General features: G+C 42.1%; 1 protein-coding gene across 4 annotated transcripts in view; it reads right to left on the bottom strand.

The window, feature by feature from the left end:
* Otud7a (OTU deubiquitinase 7A) overlaps positions 1–20,618 on the bottom strand; it is a 177,074-nt gene that overhangs the window by 68,353 nt on the left and 88,103 nt on the right. For 3 of the 4 annotated variants that reach the window (XM_070043096.1, XM_070043098.1, XM_070043099.1), the window contains exon 2: positions 14,445–14,563. The exons of the other annotated variant lie outside the window; for it this stretch is intronic. The gene's annotated coding sequence lies outside the window, so the exon portion shown is untranslated. The remainder of the gene's footprint in view (positions 1–14,444; positions 14,564–20,618) is intronic. 4 annotated transcript variants of the gene reach the window in all.

Below are 20,618 nucleotides of genomic sequence, written 5' to 3'. Positions count from 1 at the left end.
AAAGGTCACCACTGCTCCATCAATGTTGTCCTTTTACAACGCAACAGTGTGCTATCAAAACTTCTCAGGCTAAAATGCCCCATGCTTTGAAATACATTATGTGCATAGACGCATGGTTGGAAGGAAAACATTTCCTTACTTGGTCCTGCTTCACCTTTCATGATTTTCTCTCAGTATGGAAAGATGGAACAAATACTTCTCTGAAAATATGATTATTTGGGGGTAACAGGATCAACTGAGGTCTTCTCTTGTGAGTGCTGAAATGCTTGACTTACCAATGTCAAATCAAATTCTTCCAGGGCTCTTAAAAAGAGAGCAGGTGTATACCTGTCATCAAAGCCCCGGGCTCATCACAAAGAGTTAAAAGATTGCTCTTGCTGTGTCACCTCCTGCCTTGAACTCACATAAAGATAAGACAATTCTTAAAGGATCCACAAGGAATAGCAATTATGAATTCTGCAGAAAAAGACTTGACTCGAAGTGAACTTCATAGGGGCATGAAACATGGCAACATCTGTTCTGACTAATAAGAACCATGACCTTGTAATCATGTAACATATTCCAGCTCTGGAGTGCACACCTTCCAAGGAGTCTGGTGTCAGAGGCATTACCTCATTCTTGGAATCTGCAGCAGAGATGCCCTGCACCATTCGCAACGTCTAGTGCTGGAGGGCGGGGAAGGCTCCCTTGTTTTGGAAGATTTATGTTTTTATTCTCTAGGCTCAGAAATGTAGCTGTTACATAAAATACGTGTCTGAATCAGACCAGTGTGCCCTCAACAAAGGCTTAAAAGGATCCAAACAACTCACTAATCAGCTTTATACTTCTATTGATTCTGTCATTTTATTCAGCTTTTTATCTGGGTAAAGATACAAGGGGAAAATAGCCTGATAGGTCCGGCTCTTTTCATATCTTCCTGCTGTCACTGTCAGGTGAGGGAATACCTTGAGCAGCGCTGCTGTCCTCAGTTTACCTCCTCCTTCTCTGTGAGGCCTTCCCTGGAAGGCAGAGCGCATAGTTTTTATTTTATTTACAACAAATTGGAATATAACATGTGTTAACTAAATATGCGGAACAAAAGGAAAGTGAAAATCCTAAACCTGACTTTCTACTCTAGTCTAGAGGCAGACATGAAAACCATAAATCAACTAAGGTTGGAATAAATAAGAAGTGGAAGGTATGGCTTGAGTGGCAGAGCACTAGCCTTGAGTAAAATTGAAGCAGTAGCTTGAGGCTCTGAGTTCAAGCCCCACTACCGTCACACACAAGGAAGAATATTGGAATATATACAATGATGTTGTTTATAAGCAACTGCCTTGGCACAGGCAGGGTTTCTGAAGTGTAAGGTTTTTGTCTCGAACTGGTTTCTTTTCAAGATGGAATTAAGACATGCCTCAGACTGTTTAAGAAATAGCAGAAAGTGTGGGTATATTTTGAGATTACTTGTGTACTGCTCATCTTATTTCAAAGTCACCTTATGTAAATACGCTTTAGCCTATTCGAACTAGCCAATCCCAAGCAGTTGAACCTGAGTTCAACCAGTCTGAGCGAAGGGGCGGGGCCTGCTGTGTTAGGTATAAATAGAGGGGCAGCCTGCCTGTTCTTGTCTGCCAGATTTTGGGCTGATGGTGCACCCTTCTGCAGAAGTAAATGTTGCCTTGCCAGAAAAAAAAAGTATTGTTCATAAGCATATCCATCAGAATTTGAGAACAGTCCTCTCACTCTGTCAGATGATATAAAGAAGGCTAAAATGAGGATGTTCTGGTGGTGGTGGTGGTGGTGGTAGTCAGTGTTGGGGATGGAACTAAGGGCCTTGAACAGTCAAAGTGAGCGTTCTGTCACTGAGCTACCTCCTCATACCCAAGTGAACTTTTATAAAAGTTTCTTTCTCTTTCTCTGTCTGTCTGTCTGTCTGTCTGTCTGTCTGTCTGTCTGTCTGTCTGTTTTGCTAGACCAAACCTAGGTCTTTATGCATGCTACACAAGTGCTCTGTCACTGAACTACAGCCCTGGCCCCAAATGATTTCTGAGAAGCAGTTGAGGAGGTTAAAAAGGGACCTTCTAGGCTGACAACATGGGCAGAGAATCAAAGACCTCTGCATGCGTAGGAGGGCTGGTGGCCATGAAGGCTGTAGGTAAGCCCCAGGACCAGCTACCTGGACTATCAGGGTGAGAAGCCATGATGGCCATAAGTCCAGTGAGTGTTCCTGAGGACCAAAGTGACATGAAAGATGTGAGCTCCAGGAAAATGAACAAAGGCATAAAGATTTTGGTAGAGATAAGGGATGTAAAGCTCTAGTTTTTGGGGTTGCCCAGTCTCTACCCTCCAGCCTACTGTAGGTAGAACCTTGGCTTGTCAAGGAACAGTAGAATCCATGCATTCTCAAGAGGGTAGACAGCATTTCTAGCACCAGCAATGGTATCAATGGTCAAAGCCACTCGAGGGAACTCTCATTGCCTTGGGATCTCCAGTATCAATGTGGCCATACTGGGTGATTCAGTCTACCTGATGGAAAAGGACATCAACTGGGTCTGATTTATGAGAAAGTATCTGCTCACCTGATAGAAAGGGGCATGTTGAACTGGAATAGTCCTTTTCCCACATTGGTTTCCCTCACTTCTTTTTTCAGCCACCGGGCTTGAACTCAGAGTCTAGATGCCATCCTTGAGTTTTTCTGCTCAAGGTGAGTGCTCTATTACTTTGAGCTACAGCTCCACTTCTGATTTTCTGGTGGTTTACTGGGGATGAGTCTCATGGATTTTCCTGCCCTAGCTAGGTTTGAACCAGGATCCTCAGATCTCAGCCTCCAGAGTAGCTAGGATTACAGGTGTGAGCCACCAGCACCTGACCCATTCTTTGTGTTTTAAGGAAGGGAGTAATTGGAGATAAGAGTCTGATGGACTTTTCTGTCCCAGCTGGCTTTGAACCAGGATCCTTAGATCTCAGCCTCCTGAGTTGTTAGAATTACAGGCATGAGCCACCAGCACTTGGCTCATTCTTTGTGTTTTAATGAAGGAAGTAATATCTGAAAGTACACTCACCATCTTGTAATGATGGTGTGTGAAGCATACCATGACTGAGTGGAACAGAACCACCATCCCCATGGTATCACTGCACATCTGTAGTATCTTTGGGCTTCTATTTTTGCATATAAATGATATGTTAGAATGTATGTCTCATTAAAAGATGAAAGTAGATAAGTAGGAAGTCAAAACTAGAAAAGAAAAAGAGAGAGAAAGGGTAGGCCGATGCTGTCATACCTGTCAATATTCAAAGGTGACAATGGAACAAGGTAAGTTGAGGAGAGGGCTGGGGTTGGGAGAGATGGGACAGAATTATGAAAGAGGTGCTGGGCGCTGGTGGCTCACGCCTGTAATCCTAGCTACTCAGGAGGCTGAGATCTGAGGATCGCAGTTCAAAGCCAGCCCGGGCAGGAGAGACCGTGAGACTCCTATCTCCAATAAACCACCAGAAAACCGGAAGTGGCGCAGTAGCTCAAGTGGTAGAGTGCTCGCCTTGAGCTGAAGAGCTGAGGGACAGCACCCAGGCCCAGAGTTCAAGCCCCACAACCGACAAAAAAAAAAAAAGAATTATGAAAGAGGTGACACTGATCAAGATGCTTTGTACTCACATACCAGATATGTTGAATTGAAACCCCTTTGTAAAACTACATAAAGATAATAAAAAGTAAAATGAGGAAAAATTATTTATAGATATGGATGTAAACTTCAAATAAATGGTGAGTGAATGAGCTCAAGTTGTAGAAAAAGATATACAAAGATACAGAAGGTCTTGAAGCTTCAGAGACTGCCTTGTCTTGAGTCCTTCGTGGCAGAGGTCACTGAGTAGAGGGAAGGGAGTGTGGCGAGGGTGAGGGGTGATGTGTGGGAGTTCTTGGATTGGCCGAAGTCATCCCTGGATTGCCTCACTCCAGACTCCCATGAGAAAGAAGTTCCCACAGTCCTGATGTCAACGTAATATGGGGAAAAACTGTATGTTCATCTCAAAAGATGCCCCAAAGCCCACATTTGCTCATTATACCAATTCAAAACAAACCAGGAATAGAAGGAACTTTCTTTGACTTACTAAGGCTATTGATTCTAAACCTATAGGAATAAGCAGACCTAATAATGAAAATTCGACAAGAGCTTCCATTAAAGTTCAGAACAAGGGTGGGGACAAATGAAATTTTTGAATGGCTGGACAAGGTCATCACACGAAAATCAATACTTCTTCCAGATGCCCAAATTAGCCAATGGAACATTCTGAAAACAATAAAACAAAGATTCATTTTATAGTAGCCAACACCAAAAGAATGTTCTATAAATCAGATAGAGGAAATGACGATAATAAGAGACACTTATTTTGTTCTTTTTGCAGAAAACAATAGTTCTTTGCGGAGGGATAGAAAGAGAATTTAGTGTACAGATGGGAAGACTGTATTTTAAAAGAAGGCAGTCCTTCTCATATTTATTACAAATTGAATGCATTCAACACAGGATTGTTCATTGAGAAACAGTTCGTAAAACTTAGGGAAATAAATCAGCAGGAAATTCCAAGACACTTTTGGTAAGGAACAAAGGAGATGCAGAAGTTGGTTGTTTTCATCACCATGCATGAAAGTACTCTGATAAAGCTGCAGGAAGAAAGAGTCAGAGCTGTGTGGAAGAGGAAATGCAGGTCTGTGCATATGTGTGCATGTGTGTGTGCGCGCATGCACACGTGTCTTCATGTGTGTGCACGCATGCATGAGAGCATGTGTGTGTTGTGTGAGACAGGAGAAGGTCCTTGTATATAATCATGGATGATGTCCTTAATATCCTAGCCAAGACACAATTCCTTTCCTCTTCATTACCAGATAGTTACTTTCCTCCATGGCTACATCATTTGCAGCCGCTGTAACAAGCCATGATTGGTAAGTGAATCGTGACATTGCTAGTCTTTGCTCTCACAGTTTTGCTTCCATCCAGGTGGACAGTACTTATCTTTTCACAGCTCCTGAAAAACCAGAGGAAGTCTGCCAGACTCCTTCTGGCAAATATTTCGCTTTCCTAACAAAAGGAAGGCATGCATAAAACCCTCCTTTTTTCTCCCTTCACCTTCAAGTGAGGTGACTTGAGAGCCTGTGCCAGTCTGAGGCTATGAGAGAAATATCAAGAGAACTTCAAAGATGTTGCCCGACATCAACAAGCAGCCATGTCAATGACAGCACCAGCAACAGAATGTCCTAGGAAAATGTCAAAACACATCTTCAGTGGAGTCTCTGATGGTCTCTTCTGTCCTTTGAGGCTGGGTGATGGCTACTGTTATAATCTGTAGCATGACAAATGGTGGGGGGAATCCCCAAATCTATGGGAACTCTATGGAGAAGTACCACACTACAAAATAAGCTAGAAATCCATTTGGAAAAGGTAGAGTTATGATTCCCTGCATCGTGGCACTAATCAACAAATTCTATGGGGAATACTTAAGGGATGGAACTGTACTTTACCTTATTTATTTTTATCTCTTAAGGATCAATATTGCAAGCATATTAGAGAGAAAACACCTATATGTGGGCATGCTGATAACCTTGAGGTGGGAAAGTATGTTTCTCTTCCTTTTGCTACTGTATCATAGAGCTTGACATAGAGGAGGGCCTTGATCCCATCTGTTAACTTCCCTCCCTCCTTCCCTTCCTCTTTCCTTTCTTCCTTCTCTCCTTCCTTCATTTCTCCACTCTTAAAATCAATTGTTATTAACAGAACCCTGGCTGAATGTTATAGGCCACAGATACAGCCCACATCAGGAATGGTCTCTACATTCTAAGGCTACCGGGTCTGGTGGTTAAAACAATTAAAGGAGTAGTTGCTTCCTCTAGGGCTTAGTACTATGAGAGAGACATCAGGGTGAGGAAGTTGTGGGACAGTGAGGAAAGGAATGAGACAGGCTGTGAAGATGTGATATCCCATCTGCAAACCATAGTAGGACTAGATATTGTGCAAAGAAGTACAGGGTTGGGCTTTATGTGAGTGTATGTGTATGGGGTAGGCTATGGGCAATAACAGCAGAAGCAAGCGGACAGAAGAAACAGCATATGCACAGACTTGGAGAACATTTCTCCAGCAGGGAGAGCCGCAAGGAGTTTAGTAATTTCAGATGTAAGAGACCAAAGATAACCTAGAAAAGTGGGTAGATGTACTGTGCTTATGCATTGTAAGCTACCACAGTTAAGATACCAGTTGTTTCCTAATTCATTTATGAATCTAATATGATCAGAGTCATTATCCCAGCAGGATAATGCTTTGTAGATATAAGCAATACAGATTCTAATATTTGTATGCATAAATGTGAAGTAGGTTAGCCATAACAATATTGAAAAATAGCAATGTTGGGGAACTTATAGTACATGAATTTAAGATGTCATATAAACCTATAGTACAAAATAGGTTTAAGGTTAGACTCATTTATCAATAGGGCAGGAAACAGGGAACTGATTTTTGGCCAAGGTACAAAAGTAAATCCGATGGAGAAAGGACAGTCCTGGGGTGGGAAGGTGGCTCAGTGGTAGAGTGCTTGCCTTGCATGCACGAGGCACTGGGTTCGATTCCTCAGAACCACATAAGCAGAAAAAAAAAAAGTGCTTATATGAGAAAGGACAGTCTTTTCAGTAAAGGGTGCTGGAAGAAATGGACATGAACATGCAAACTATAAAATATGATAAACTCAACTTCCTTTTCATACCTATGTAAAAATCAACTCTATATGGATTAAGCTCTATGCAGGTGTGTTTCGGTATTAGAATGTGATTATATACATGTAATATGCTTTGTCTGTGCGCACGTGTCCATATGATCTTGTAGCTGTGTCAGAGTGTGTGCTTCTGTGTGTAAGCTTCTGTGTGTTAGTGTTATGAGTGTCTGTGTGAGTGTCTACACTGTGAGTGAATATACATGCATGTGCACACAAACATGCCTCAGTGCATGTATATACACGTGTGCATGTGTATATGCACATGCTTGTGTGGATCAGTATACAATGCAAGTGAAGGAGTTTGTGCACATGTGCACACATGCATGTGTGCACTATGCACATGTGCGCGGCATACATTTTCATAGCCGTGTGAGTGGTGAAGGAGGAGGTGGGGAAGTGTGTCTAACATTTGGACAGAAGTTCCTGTGGGCTGAACATTTACACTTGGAAATTTCCAGCCTACTTACAGTAAGTGGAACCGTGAGAATAGATGCAGTAGCTGGTTTCCATTTTTTAAAAAAAGAATTTAAATTTCATATGCACAGGAGAATTTCAGCTTTGGAGCTTTTTAATTGACTCATCTTAGTTGAATATTTACATATGTCAGTGACTGGTAAAATTCAGTGTTTAAATATCTCTTTCTTCAAGGAGAATAAGCCATTTTATATAAATGAATGAATGAATAATAATATATTAAAGGCATCCACAAACATTCATCATTATGACTGACTGAACATTTTAAGCAGATACCATCAAGATAGATGGATTTTTAAGAATCCAATCAGATTTCTATAATACCCTGGCAATTTTAGGAACTAATAGGTGAATCTATTAAATGTTTCCTTCTTTACTTAGTTGAAATTTTCACTTGTTAAGTCATTAGAAACACTTGCACAAACACAAATCTGGGCAAACATTCTACAAAGTTTATTTGCAGTCTCTGGGTCTCCTTCCTTCCTTCCTTCCTTCCTTTCTTCCTTCCTTCCTTCCTTCCTTCCTTCCTTCCTTCCTTCCTTCCCTCCTTCCTTCCTTCTCTCCCTCCCTCCCTCCCTCTCTCTCTCTCTCCTTCCTTCCTTCCTTCCTTCCTTCCTTCCTTCCTTCCTTCCTTCCTTCCTTCTCTCTCTCTCTCCTTCCTTCCTTCCTTCCTTCCTTCCTTCCTTCCTTCCTTCCTTCCTTCCTTCCTTCCTTCCTTCCTTCCTTCCTTCCTTTTCTTTTCCAGTCCTGGGGCTTGAACTGAGGTGCTGGGTGCTGTCTCTGAGCCTCTTTATGCTCAAGATTAGTGCTCCACCGCTTGAGCCGCAGTGCCACTCCCAGCTCTTTCTGAGTAGTTTACTTGAGATCAAGAGGCTCATGGACTTTCCTGCCCAGGCTGGCTTCAAACCATGATCCTCAGATCTCAGTATCCTGAATAGCTAAGATTGCATGTGTGAACTGCTGGCACCCAGCTTTTGGTTCTCATTTCTGTAGTGAGGATAGCACTTCTCTTTGCATGGGAATTTGGTAGTGATCCCACTACAGAAGGCTGGTACAGAGTGAATACTAAGAAAAAGGCTCTATGTGGCTATTACTGATGATGATATTATCTATGTATTTACTTGCAAGTATGTTTTTCAGCTAATAACCTTGGGAACCTAATAAAACCCTCTGGAGTCCCATCCTTCAGAAGATTTGCTCTTGATAACTTGTGTGTCATTATCAAAAGAACTCATAATTCCTAAAAGGTTATTTCTGTAGTGGACCTGATGAATAGGAAATATAAGCTTATAGGATCATCTGTTTAGGTCTAGAAAGAAACTGCATTTTTAAGCAGAAAATGTATTTGTCTGCACTCCCCTGAGGAAACAATGGGAAAACCAATTTCATTCAAACACTAGGCATTGGCTCCAGACCAAATAAGAATCATTGCAGCTCTGGAGGAAATAGTCTCAGCAAGTCTGAAGAAATTGGCTTTAACAAAGAAAAAAACTCTTTTGTTTTTGGCCAAGGATGGAGTATTTCTTTTTGAACTGCACATTGTCCCTACAAATAAGCTGCTTTCAATTTCAACCTCTAATCAATGGTCAAGGATGTAATCATAGGTACTGACAAGGGGGACTGAAATGGAACAGAAAGCAAGAAAGAACAACTAATAGAAATGGAGAAAGAAGATGAGAGATGTAATAAAAGAGATGTACGGGACTTGGTCAAGAAGCTCAAGGTCCAAGTGCAACTGATAATATAAGTTCTGTGGCTATGGTTATTAGGTATCTGTACTGTGAAAATAAGTAGCTTCATGTTTAGAGACTTAAAACAATGTATATGAATAATCCACAGTCTCTGTAGAGGTGGGTGACCAGTTCAGGATCTGTCACCAGGCTGCATTCCTCATGTGGTCTGGGGCTGTAGTCTCATCAGAGGGCTTGGCTGATGTGAGCACTGCCAGGATAGCTTTGGAGGGTTGTTGAAATAAGAACTTCAGTTCCCTGATACACAGACATTCTTGCAAGGGAGATCACAAAATCACAGCCCTCTTTATTAGAAGAATCCCATGAGAAGTAAGAGAGTAGGTAATTAATGGGAGGGCATTGTCTTTGTGGTCTGGTTTTGAAAGTGATGGACCATTGCTTCCATTAAACTTTGTTCATCAGCCAAACAAGTCACTAGGCTCAGCGCCCACACAAGGCAGGGGTGGCCCAGGGTAGGATGTCAGGAGGCAGGAAGGAATGTTCAAGAGCCCATTAAGACTGCCTGTTAGGACTGCCCTGATGGAATCTACACCATTGCTCAAGCTTGCCATGCAGGTCACCTTATTTTACTCCATGGTTACTGAAAAATTTATCCTCAACTAGACAAAGGGAAAATGTGGATTAAAAATTTTCCGATATCCTACTGGAACACAAACTAATAATCCTGCTGGATTTTATGCTGATACTCTTGAGACTCATCATAAATACCGAACAATTCATAGTTGACAAACATGCAAAGAATTATCATCCTCTAAGGTTAGAGGTTAGCCTGCAGAAACTAATTTATTATGATTCTTATTGCCTACTAAAAAGCTGAGTCCAAATACGTTACCATTTTTATTGCTTCATGCGGATGTAATTTAATTTAGCACCTCATTTCTCTATTTCTTTCCCAACTGACTATAAATCCCAGTTACTCAAATGTTCTTAGTGACAGACAATTTGCCTTCTTGTTGGTTCCCTTCTGAATGAATGAATGAATGAAATAAAGTTTGGTACATGCTAGTACATGATTTTTATCTGAGAGCTTCTGCTTGTTCTAGAAATGCCCACAGCATACAGAGGGAATTTGCACAGCCAAACAATGATTTCAACAGGACTTAAACTTAATTTGGAAGTCAATTGTTTATAAGCTTCCTCTGCTCATATAATCTTGAAAAACTGAAGGTGCTCCTCAGGGATTCTCAGGGCACAAGGACGAGGTTCACTAGTTCATCTTAACTAGCCAGTTCATCCACTCATGCATGGAGATGCGTGTCTATGTGAATGGAAGGGCTGTCTCATTCCAGAAGATTTGAGACCTGCCCTGGGGTATATGTGTCAAGCCTTGTGTGAATGTCTACTTATGCTCTCTTATGGCAAGACGGTGTCTCTTTCCAAGGCCGCATGCCAAGACTCCAAAGATAAGTCCTCACTACCAGGACTTTTTAACTATGTCTGCAAACTCACTTCCAGAGCTCTGCAGAAGAAAGTGCAGACAAAGTCCATGTATATGTTGTTTCCAGAAGAGAGACACTCAGAGTGTGACCATTATATACTTCAAAGCATCAAAACCCAAATGCTGTCTTCGAACTCCACAGAGAAACTACATGGACTCTTGGGCAGGACCACAAGGAACTGCTACATCCTGGAAGATACCATAACTCCAGCAAAAGCCTCAGAGGGAATTGGGGATCCACAGAGTGGGCCCAAAGAGGAGCAGCAGTGGGAGGGGGCAGGGCATGACTTTAGGTTATTGGGGTGATGGAATTGAGTCCAAGAAGGGAGAGCTTAGGGCAGTGGCCATCAGTTGAATCTTGAGCCTCCTGGGGACAGACACAATTAGTTCAAGGTGACAGGCATGGGAGGCTTATAAGTCATAGACTGTAAAATTCCCCGATTGTCTATACACTCTTTCCTGAAACACATTTGTGGGGAAGTTGTCTTTCCTAAGGACTGGGAAACCTCCCATCTCTGCCCAAAGGCAGAGTCCTGTCATTCCTCAGGTCAGGTCTCTAGATGAAGCCTCCTATAGTTCATCTTATTAAGAGATCTTTTTATTTTTTTGTCAGTCTTGGGGCTTGAACTCAGCTTGGGCAGTGTCCCTGAGTGCCACACACACACACACACACACACACACACACACACACACACACACACACACACAAGCAAAGAATGTGACAAAGTGAACAGCAAGTGAAGTTTAAGCACAAAATCACAATAAGGTTGTAAGGCAGTGTTTTTGTGATGGTTAGAGGGTATCTCCCAAGGGCTTATGTACTGGAAACTTGGTCCCCAGTTGGTGGTGCTGGGGTAGGTAAACGTGTAAAGGGGGGACCTGGTGGGAGGTACTTAGGTCAGGAGGGAATGCCCTTGGCAAGGATTGATTCTGGTCTTGAAGAGAGGATTAGTGCTGAGAGTAGGTTGTTATAAAGCAAAGACACCCAACATAATTGCTCCTTTCTGCTCCCCTGTCATATGGTAATACAGCTGGGGTGTGGGGCTTGCTAAGACATGGTGGAGGCTTGCTAGGATGATGCTGGTACCATGTGGTTTGAGTCCCCCAGCTACCAGAATCACAACCCAAGTGAACTTCTTTATGCTCAAAGTATTCAGCCTCAGGTTATTTTGTCATAGCAACACAACATAAACTAAAATAGGGATATGGAATAGAAATACAAAATTAAGGAGTGAACAAAAGGGTGTACATTTTTTAAGGTATGGGAAGAACCTGGCTGGCCATGTATTTTAAATAGAATGAAAGGGATTATATATATATATATATATATATATATATATATATATATATATATATATATATATAGATATATAGATAGATAGATAGATAGATATAATTGTCTATTTATTTAAAAATGAGCAGAACAACTCTATGTTGAAATGCTATTATTTATGGCATACTGAAAATGACAAATGGGCTTCTATTTAAATTTATGATGCATATGTTAGGCCTCAACTTCAATGTACAGGTAGGGACTCAGGTTAGATCAGGGAATGTCTGGGGTCACAGGGGCCCTTGTATATCAGGAAACAGACATAGGGCTCAGTCAGCTACTTATGCAGCACCTGAAGCTCTCCTAAGTTCCCTTGCACTCCAGAAGAACAGGCTGCGGTCAGTCTAGAAAGGTCAGGAGAACCCACAAGGACAGAATGGGAGGGATCAGCTAGGATGAGGCAGATTTGCTTAGCTCGGGTGTCCAGTGGCACAGGGCCACAGAAAGGCTAGTCTCATTCTCCAGTCAATCAATCTAGAATGCCTGGGAGGAGGCCCTTGGTAGGCATAAGCATGTTTAACTCTATGTAACCTGCTGCAAGAAAGCAAAGGAAAGCAGACCTATAATTCTGAATGACAGCTTTCAGCACTGCCCTTAGGGGACATGGCTCTTCTCACTGCAAATTAATCTCACAGTCATTTCTTGATAACTAAGGGTGTATGGGAGGGACAAGCCCTTCTTTGTCTGTGATGGGCAGAGGGAAGGGAAGTGGTGGAACCATTAAGAGGTAGGGCCCATTAGGAAGAAGTTAAGTCGTTGGCAGGGTGTTTTTGAAGGGCATTTGGATCCCAGCCTTCCTGTCTCTTTGCTTCCTAGCCACCATGAGGTGAGATGATTTCTACGCAGGTCTCATAAGAGATCAGCCATCCAGTTGTTCCTCAGCCCATCCTCTCAGCTCCTGATAATTCACAGCCAGAACTTAGAAGAGCTAGTCACAGGCTCCACACCCTGCAGCAGTGTGTCAGGCAGTGGTCATTTTTAGTCTCTTGAATTTTATGAGGACTCTGAGGGATTGTGATTGGAGGTGCTTGCTGAAGGTCATCGAGCTGGTGTGTACATATGAAGACAGTCTGATTTCAGACTCCTCCCGTCTGTCTCGGTACACTCCCTTGTGTGGTGAGGTCACAGCTGGGACAATGTAAAATATGAAGGACTGTGTGATAGGAAAGAAAGTCTGATTATCTATGAGCTAAAAAGTACAATCTAACCAAGAAGGGTTGCTAAAACCACTTGATGATGATGACTAGTTCTGGAAGAAAATATTCACAGCATCTCAAAGTTGGCTTTACCAATTAATTACTTATTAATTATAGAGAATAAAAAGGGAGTTTGCTACAGGGAAGCTCAGGTAGAAACTACTTTAGCCAAGAAAATAAAATTATTACAAATAAAAGGTTATATACTATAGTATGCTACGGATATGCTATTTAGCTAAATGTAAGAAATTTTTATTTAAATCTGAGGAAACAATAAAAGGAATCTAGATGGTGAAATGTTGTACAAAATAACTGACCTAGATTCTTAAAGTTTTTAGAGTCTTCAAAAATTTCAATGGGGCTGGAAATGTAGCTCAGTGGTAGAATGCTTGTGTAGCATGCATCAGGTCCTGGATCTGATATCCAGAACTGCAAACAAGCAAACAAAAAACACAAACAAAAGCAGAGTTCTGTATTTTGGTTTAAAATGAAAAAGACAGAATTAAATTCAGTACATGACACTAAGTTGAATAATAGACAAGAAAAATAGCTAGGATTAATATTTTCAGAACAATGAAGGGAATCTGAATTGGTACAATATTTTAGACAATATTCCTTTACTAGTGTTAAATTTCATGGTGATATGTGTTCTAGTTCTGTAGAAGAGATCCTTGCCAAAGAATATCATGATGTCTGCAACTTCCTTTCAGATACTTCTGATAAAAATAATTGAACAAACACATGCATGTACCATCAATACATATTTACAAAATGTGTGTGTGTGTGTGTGTGTGTGTGTGTGTATGTGTGTGTGTGTGTGTGTGTGTGTGTGTGTGTGCATGTGGATATCTGGGAAATAACAAATACTTGAGCTTTCACAGTTCTATGCTCTCAATTTTTTTTGTAGCTTTAAAGTTTTGTCATAATCAAAACAATGCATCAAGGTAAATAAAAAATTTTGTTCCAAGATATTTGTATGGCAAAAGAATCATTATACTAGGATGTTACCTGGATGGAGATTGTATTTTTGGATAGTTACTAACAAGAAACTTTAAAAATAGAAAAGAATTAGTGTTTTTTTTTCTTTTTGCCTGTCCTAGGGTGGGGAACTCTGGGCCTGGGTGCCATTCCTGAGCTTCTTTTGCTCAAGTGGTAGCATTCTACCACTTGAGCCACAGCCCTACTTCTGACTTTTTCTGAGTACTTTACTGGAGATAGGAGTCTCATGGACTTTTCCTGCCTGGGCTGGCTTTGAACTGTGATCCTCAGATCGCAGCCTTCTGAGTAGTTAGGATTACAGGTGTTTATTATTCTAAACTCACCTTCCAGGGCAAATTAAGAAACATTTTTTAATTTTCTGATCAGTTTTAGTGTTTGGGGGTGACATTCTGGTTTTCTGCCTCCAGCTCTGTGCTTGCAGATGTTGAATGAGTCCATCCCTCTAGCACTGTCCCCAGGACCTCTCAGCCAGAGGAGGACTCGGTAGGGTCGAGGGGAGGGGAGAAGGGGTGAGGACATACCTCTGGATTCTGTAGAGGTGAATGGCAGTCAGGCGGCCGGGTAGGCAGGGCACGGTCGCTGCTGGAAGTGTCCCATTGGTGCCCAGTGTAGGCGGGCAGGTGAGCGACCCCTGAGAACTCTGGAAAAATAAAGAGGGGCACAGCTGATATGGTGGGGATACTGCAGGGAAACTGTAACTCTATGTGTGTCACTGGAAGGACTAGAATAACATGACGCAGCTGCTGTGGAAAGCAGTAGTTCTGTTCTTGTAGTTTTAAAAACAAACACCAAGGGTTGAGAATGTGGCTCAGTGGTAGAGTGCTTGCCTAGCATGCATGAAACTCTGGGCTCGACTCCTCAGTACCACATAAACAGAAAAAGCTGGAAATAGCACTGTGGCTCAAGTAGTAGAACATTAGCCTTGAGCAAAGGAAACTCAGGGACAGTGCTCAGGCCCTGAGTTCAAGCCCCATGACTGGCAAAACACTACCACTACCAGAATAATAACAATAGCAGCAATAACAGCAAATTGCCGGGCTCACACCGGTAATCCTAGCTACTCAGGAGGTCGATATCTGAGGATTGGCAGTTCAAAGCCAGGCCAAGCAGGGAAGTCTGAGACTCTTATCTCCAATTAACCACCAGAAAACCAGAAGTGGAGCTGTGGCTCAGAGCGGGTAGAGCAGTAGCCTTGAGCAAAAAAGCTCAAAGATAGTGCCTGGGTGCTCAGTTCAAGCCCCACAACTGGCCGAACCACCCCACCCCCCATGTATGGTCTAGCAGTCTAATTCTGGGTATACAAACCTAAAAGAACAAAAAGTTAGGCTTCAATAGGTATTTGTAAAACCATTTTGATAATCTAATTATTTACAATAGGCCACAGGTGGAAAAAGCACACATTACCACTGATGGATGATCAACCCAATATGGTTTATGCATACGGTAGGATATTACTCAGTATTACAAAGAAAGGGCATTCTGAGATAAGTACCACCCCAGAGGGTTTCCCGAGTTGTCCTCAGGGCTTTAAGAGAAAAGTGGATTTCTCAGAAATGGGCCTTCATTCAGACATCTGATCTCTCAGCTCCTTCCTAGCTGTGGCAGGAAGGCCATATTCAGATCAGGTGTGCAACTCTGCTGCCTGCCGGCACCCAGTTTTCTCTCCAGTTCTTGACTGCCAGCAAAACTTGCAATGTGTTCTGGCTACATTTTTCAGGAAACCTAAATTCAGAAAAAAGTATAACCATTTCTGGAAATAAAGAGGAGACTTTCCTTGTACCATATTGTATGGTGAGTCCAGAATACATCCGGAATGAGTTATATAAAAGATTTGGAAGGCTGAAGTGCTTCACAGAGTGAACGCTCCTCCCATTTAGAAATGTAAAGAAATTGACATGGATTTAAAAATATGACTGACTCAGGAACAAAATGGCAAGGAGGGGCAAGGCTATGGGCCAACACTAAGGAAAGGATGAATATCTGGCTTGCACTCTAATCCCAGGGAGCACAGGAATTGCCCTGTACAATAGTCCTCCTCTACCTTCATTGAGGCTGTGGTTGCAGCTCTGGCTGGCTGGGCTGGTGCCACACCCTGCAAGCACTCCAGGCAGCACTACAAGCCAGGTGCCCTGGGCGTGGCTCTCACTTACATAAAATTATACATTCACAGTCGCTGGGATTAAGAATGGAGTTGGGTGATGATGGGTATAACACAGGGATGCTTGGTGGATAACCTCAATATCCTGATTGTTAAAACTGCACTGGAGGTCTGAAAGATGCCCTCATTGGGGGAGACTGGGTGACACGTACGCTAATTTCTTAAGAGCTGTATATGATGCTTTAATTATTTCAAAGTAAAACATTTAATTAACAAATGCATCGATCTTCCCTACTCCTAGATACCTTTCCCTTCCCTCCCTTCCTTCCTTCTTCTTTCCTGCCTCCCTCCCTCCCTCCTTCCCTCGTTTCTTTCTTGCTTCTTTTCTTTCTTTCTTTGCTGGGATTTGAACTCAGGGCTTTGTGCTCTCTTGGTTTGTGTGCTCAGTTGGCACTCTATCATACTTCCAGTCAGTCTTTTTTTCCTTCTGGTTATTTTGGAGATGGAGTCTCATAGGCTTTTCTGCCCAGACTAACTTTGAACTAAGATACTCCAGATCCTCCTCTTGAGTGACTAGGATTATAGGCATCACCCAAATGGTGCCTATAATGGTGACATCAGGAGAATGGTTGTTGAGGCCAGCCTGGGCAGAAAAGTCTGCAAGACTTCATCTTCAATTAACCAGCAGAATGCCAGGCTGGAGGTATGGCTCAAGTGGTGCAGTGCTAGCTATGAGCAAGCAAGCTGAGCAAGTATGAGGCCCTGAGTTCAAACCCAGATACTGACAAACACAAAAAGGAGGAAGTCTGGCTTTTAAATCTCTCTTGCTTCCTTGTCTTGCCATGTGCTCTCTCTCTTCTCTGTACATTCTTCTATCATGATGCCACCATGTTGTAATGTAGCCAGGGGTTCTTACCAGAGCTGGGCAGGATCCTGATACTGTTCATACACCTCCAGAACTATGGGTTAAATATCTCTTGTCTTTATAAATTACACAGCCTCAGGGGTTGCATTCTAATAACAGAAAACAAACCAATGCCCATCTACGAGAATAGTATAATTATGCAATTAGTTAGATTTTTAATTCTTTTAGTAAAAACTCACACTTTTCATTCTTTTTCCTCCTAGTATGCTTTCTTATGGCATGAAACAGATATAATATTTATGAAGTAACAAAACGAGCTCAGGACCAATTCCCATCCTATCTGATTAAAGGATTTCCTAGTGTACAAAGAGCTTCATACAATCGATAATTGGAAAGAACAACAGCCTTAGAGGACTTGTGGAAAGGAGGAAATAGGAACAGCTAAACAGGATATGAAGAAATGAACCACCTGCCACCTCTCAGGCGGTCAAAGAAGCACAAAATGAAACCGACTTTTATGTTACATAAATCTCCAATGAGATTTGCAACACTTGAAGCGAGTCTCAACCAGCCAGCGGTGGTGAGACGTGTGGAAATGGAAACGGGCACTTCCAACACTGAGGGTTGGGGGGTGTGAATTGCAAAAGGCAGCTGTACCAGCGGACGCTAACAATTAAATCACACGTGCCCTTTGAACCACACTTTAGGATTTTTTCCCCTACAAAAAATTACGAGTTTTAGTAAATAAAAATGATCTACAAAAGGCTTTACCTCCTGCGTTTATTTGTGATAGTCAAGTCTAAACATCACCCATAAGGGAACGGTGGCGAAAACTCCAGTCACATTGCATTGTAATGAGCAGCGCATTTTTAAATGTTTACACCTTCCTTCCTGAATCACATTGCCTCTGCAGCTTTTCCTTTAAAGCTGACTTAACATGTGGATCAAAGAAACCACAGATCAGGTCCCAGTCTCAGTGCGGTGTTCACCTTTCCTGACCTCCACAGCCACAATACAAGTCTAAGAAATCAAGGCTTGGTGGAGAAGGAGGGAGCAAGTAAGCAATTTTTAGAATTCCAACAGCTCTATTAGCATTTCAAGGGCCTTTGAAGGGAGACCTGAAATCAGAAGCCACATCAAATAATGCTCCTATCTTCCAAGGGCCAGAGGTGGGGCTCAAGATTTGATGATGAAAAATGGAAAGCCTGGATGTTTCAAGGGGGAGGAGACAGGAGAGGACCTGGGTGCCCTTAAGGCTATGACACTGGTCGAGAGAAATGTCAAGGGAGGAGGATGGAGAAAGTAAAGGTCTAGACGAGGGTTATACTGGATCCTCTCTTGGACTGTGGAGGAGACTGAGAAGAATCTAATCAGAAGTCAGGAGTACGGGGGAGTTTAAGAAGATATTCAGGAAAGGGAGGACGAGGATGGAAGAGAGAATCGGGAGCTAGAGGAAAGGAGGGTAAGAGGGAGGCGGGAGAGGGGAGTTGGGAGGAAGAAAGGGATGGAGGAAGGGAAGGGAGGGAGAGAAAATGGAATAGAAAAGAGAAAGAGGGATCTATGTCCATAAGATCAGGGACCTGGAAGTCCCTATGTGTTCCTGGGGAGGCCTTTGGGCCAGACCTCTTGGGTATGTATAAGCCTGTTTGGGCAAAAGGCTGGAGGTGAATTAAGCCCTTGAGACTCAGAGCTACAAGACCCATGACAGAGAGAGGGCAGATGACTGCCTTCCCCTCCCAGGCAAGAGTATGCTATAGGAAAGGATGGTGCTCTGCCAGGCACCAGCAGCGTGTTGCTCTGTGATCCGTAGCCTGTGCACTTGCACGCGCACGCACACACACACACACAGTGTGTAGGGGCACTTGGTCTAAGGAATAATGATAGTGAGGAGATTTGTGCACACCACATCATCATGGAAAGAGCCTTGCAGCTGTCCAGCAGGGTATGGGGTCAGGTCACCAAAGGGAGGCACGGATCTCTGAAGAACTATGCATTCTCTCTAAGGCAGGATCAGTGATTTTAGAGTATGGATGACACTGAAAGGCTGAGGTGAGACCTCTTTTTCCCTTGCCACTCCAGACATGGGGGGAAAGACAAAGTGGAAAGATAAAGCTTCATTTCTTGACATGTCTACCTGTGTTGTTTCTATATGTAATCTGCTATCCAAGAAATACTGTGCAGCTGTATAAAAAAGTGTGCATATATAGTCACATAGAGATGATACATGGGTGGACATATATCTGGAAATCTATAGACTTTTCCAGAAATATATCCTTAACTTAAGGGAAGAAAACATGTCACAAAGGAATACAGACTCAGCCCTTCTGTAAAATACAAGGAAACAGAATAAAGACCTACAAACAATCCTGTCTATGTATATAAAGAAAAGTGGATAGAAGGTTTAATTGTGTCCTGGCTGTCACAATCACACTGGGAAAAGACAATTATCAAAGAAAGAGTCATTTGTTACCGTTATGTACTAATTTTGTAATGAAAATAAGAAAAAGCTGTTATCAGTCAGAAGCTTTTTAGTGATAGTTTAGATAATTATTACTTTCATACTTGTTCTTTTCTGATTTTTTTCTCTCCTAGTCACTTATCATTTTTGAAAGCCATGTATTATTCTGTAATCAGAAAAATATTGACATTAAAAATTTACACAATGGGGTGCTGGTGGCTGATGTCTATAATCCTTGCTACTCAGGAGGCTGAGATCTGAGGCTTATGGTTTGAAGCCAGCTAGGGCAGAAAAGGCTGTGAGACTTTCATCTCCAAAAAACTACTCAGAATAATCCAGAAGTGGTGCTGTGGTTTCAAGTAGAGTGCTAGTGTTGGGCAGAATCAGAGAGCATCCAGGCCCTGAGTGTAAGACTCACGACCGGAAAAGAAAAAGAAAAAAAGATAAAGCAGACACATTAAGGATTTTAGGACTTTGTTTCATTCAAAAGCATCATACAGAGGGTGGAAAGGCAAGCCACACCTAGTAAAATGATCTTTTGTGATCCATAGAATGAAGACTAAAGTGGCATTCAGAATACATGCAGAAGTTAATAAGAAACAGACAATTCAGTAGAAAAGTGGAAAGGTATTGAACATGTATTTCATACGTAAGGGGACATGTGAATGGCCAAGAATCAATGGAGTTTCTCAATCCCATTAATCACCAGTGAAACTGAATTAAGAAGACAATTAGATGCCCACTGGAAAGGCTAAAATTACAAGCACCGAAAATACCAAATGTTGGCAAAGCAACCAGAGCCCTCCTACAGGCCTGGTGAGAATGAAATTAGTATGACAACTTGGAAAATCTGCACAGCAGTATCTCCCAAAGCTCAGCCTACACACTACCAAGAGATCCAGTAATTTCAGCATTTGGTACATATATAACCACAATGTCCACATGTGTGTTGAAAGGCATGGCAGCTGCTACTTACAGCAGCATTGCTCACACAGTTAAGAACTAGCCCCAGAGACAACCAATGGACCAGCTGGTTTATGAGAATCTGTGGATAAACTGAGTTAAAATCATATATTCACAAACAGCATGTTAATAGCACAGTATGAATGGATGACCTGCTGGTACATACAAGACACATACTTCAGATGGAGCATCATCAATGTGAATATCTGAAATAATTCAAAATCTGAAACTTTCCCAACATGACAGAATACCATAAATGGACAACTTCATACCTGACTTAATGTAATTGGTCATCATCAAATGCAGAAATA

This window comes from Dipodomys merriami, unplaced genomic scaffold (genome assembly GCF_024711535.1).
Source record: "Dipodomys merriami isolate MVZ:Mamm:240054 unplaced genomic scaffold, mDipMer1.0.p SCAF_33, whole genome shotgun sequence".
Lineage (NCBI taxonomy): Eukaryota > Metazoa > Chordata > Mammalia > Rodentia > Heteromyidae > Dipodomys > Dipodomys merriami.
Note: the sequence above shows the minus strand (reverse complement) of the source record. Positions and strands in the feature narration are given on the sequence as shown.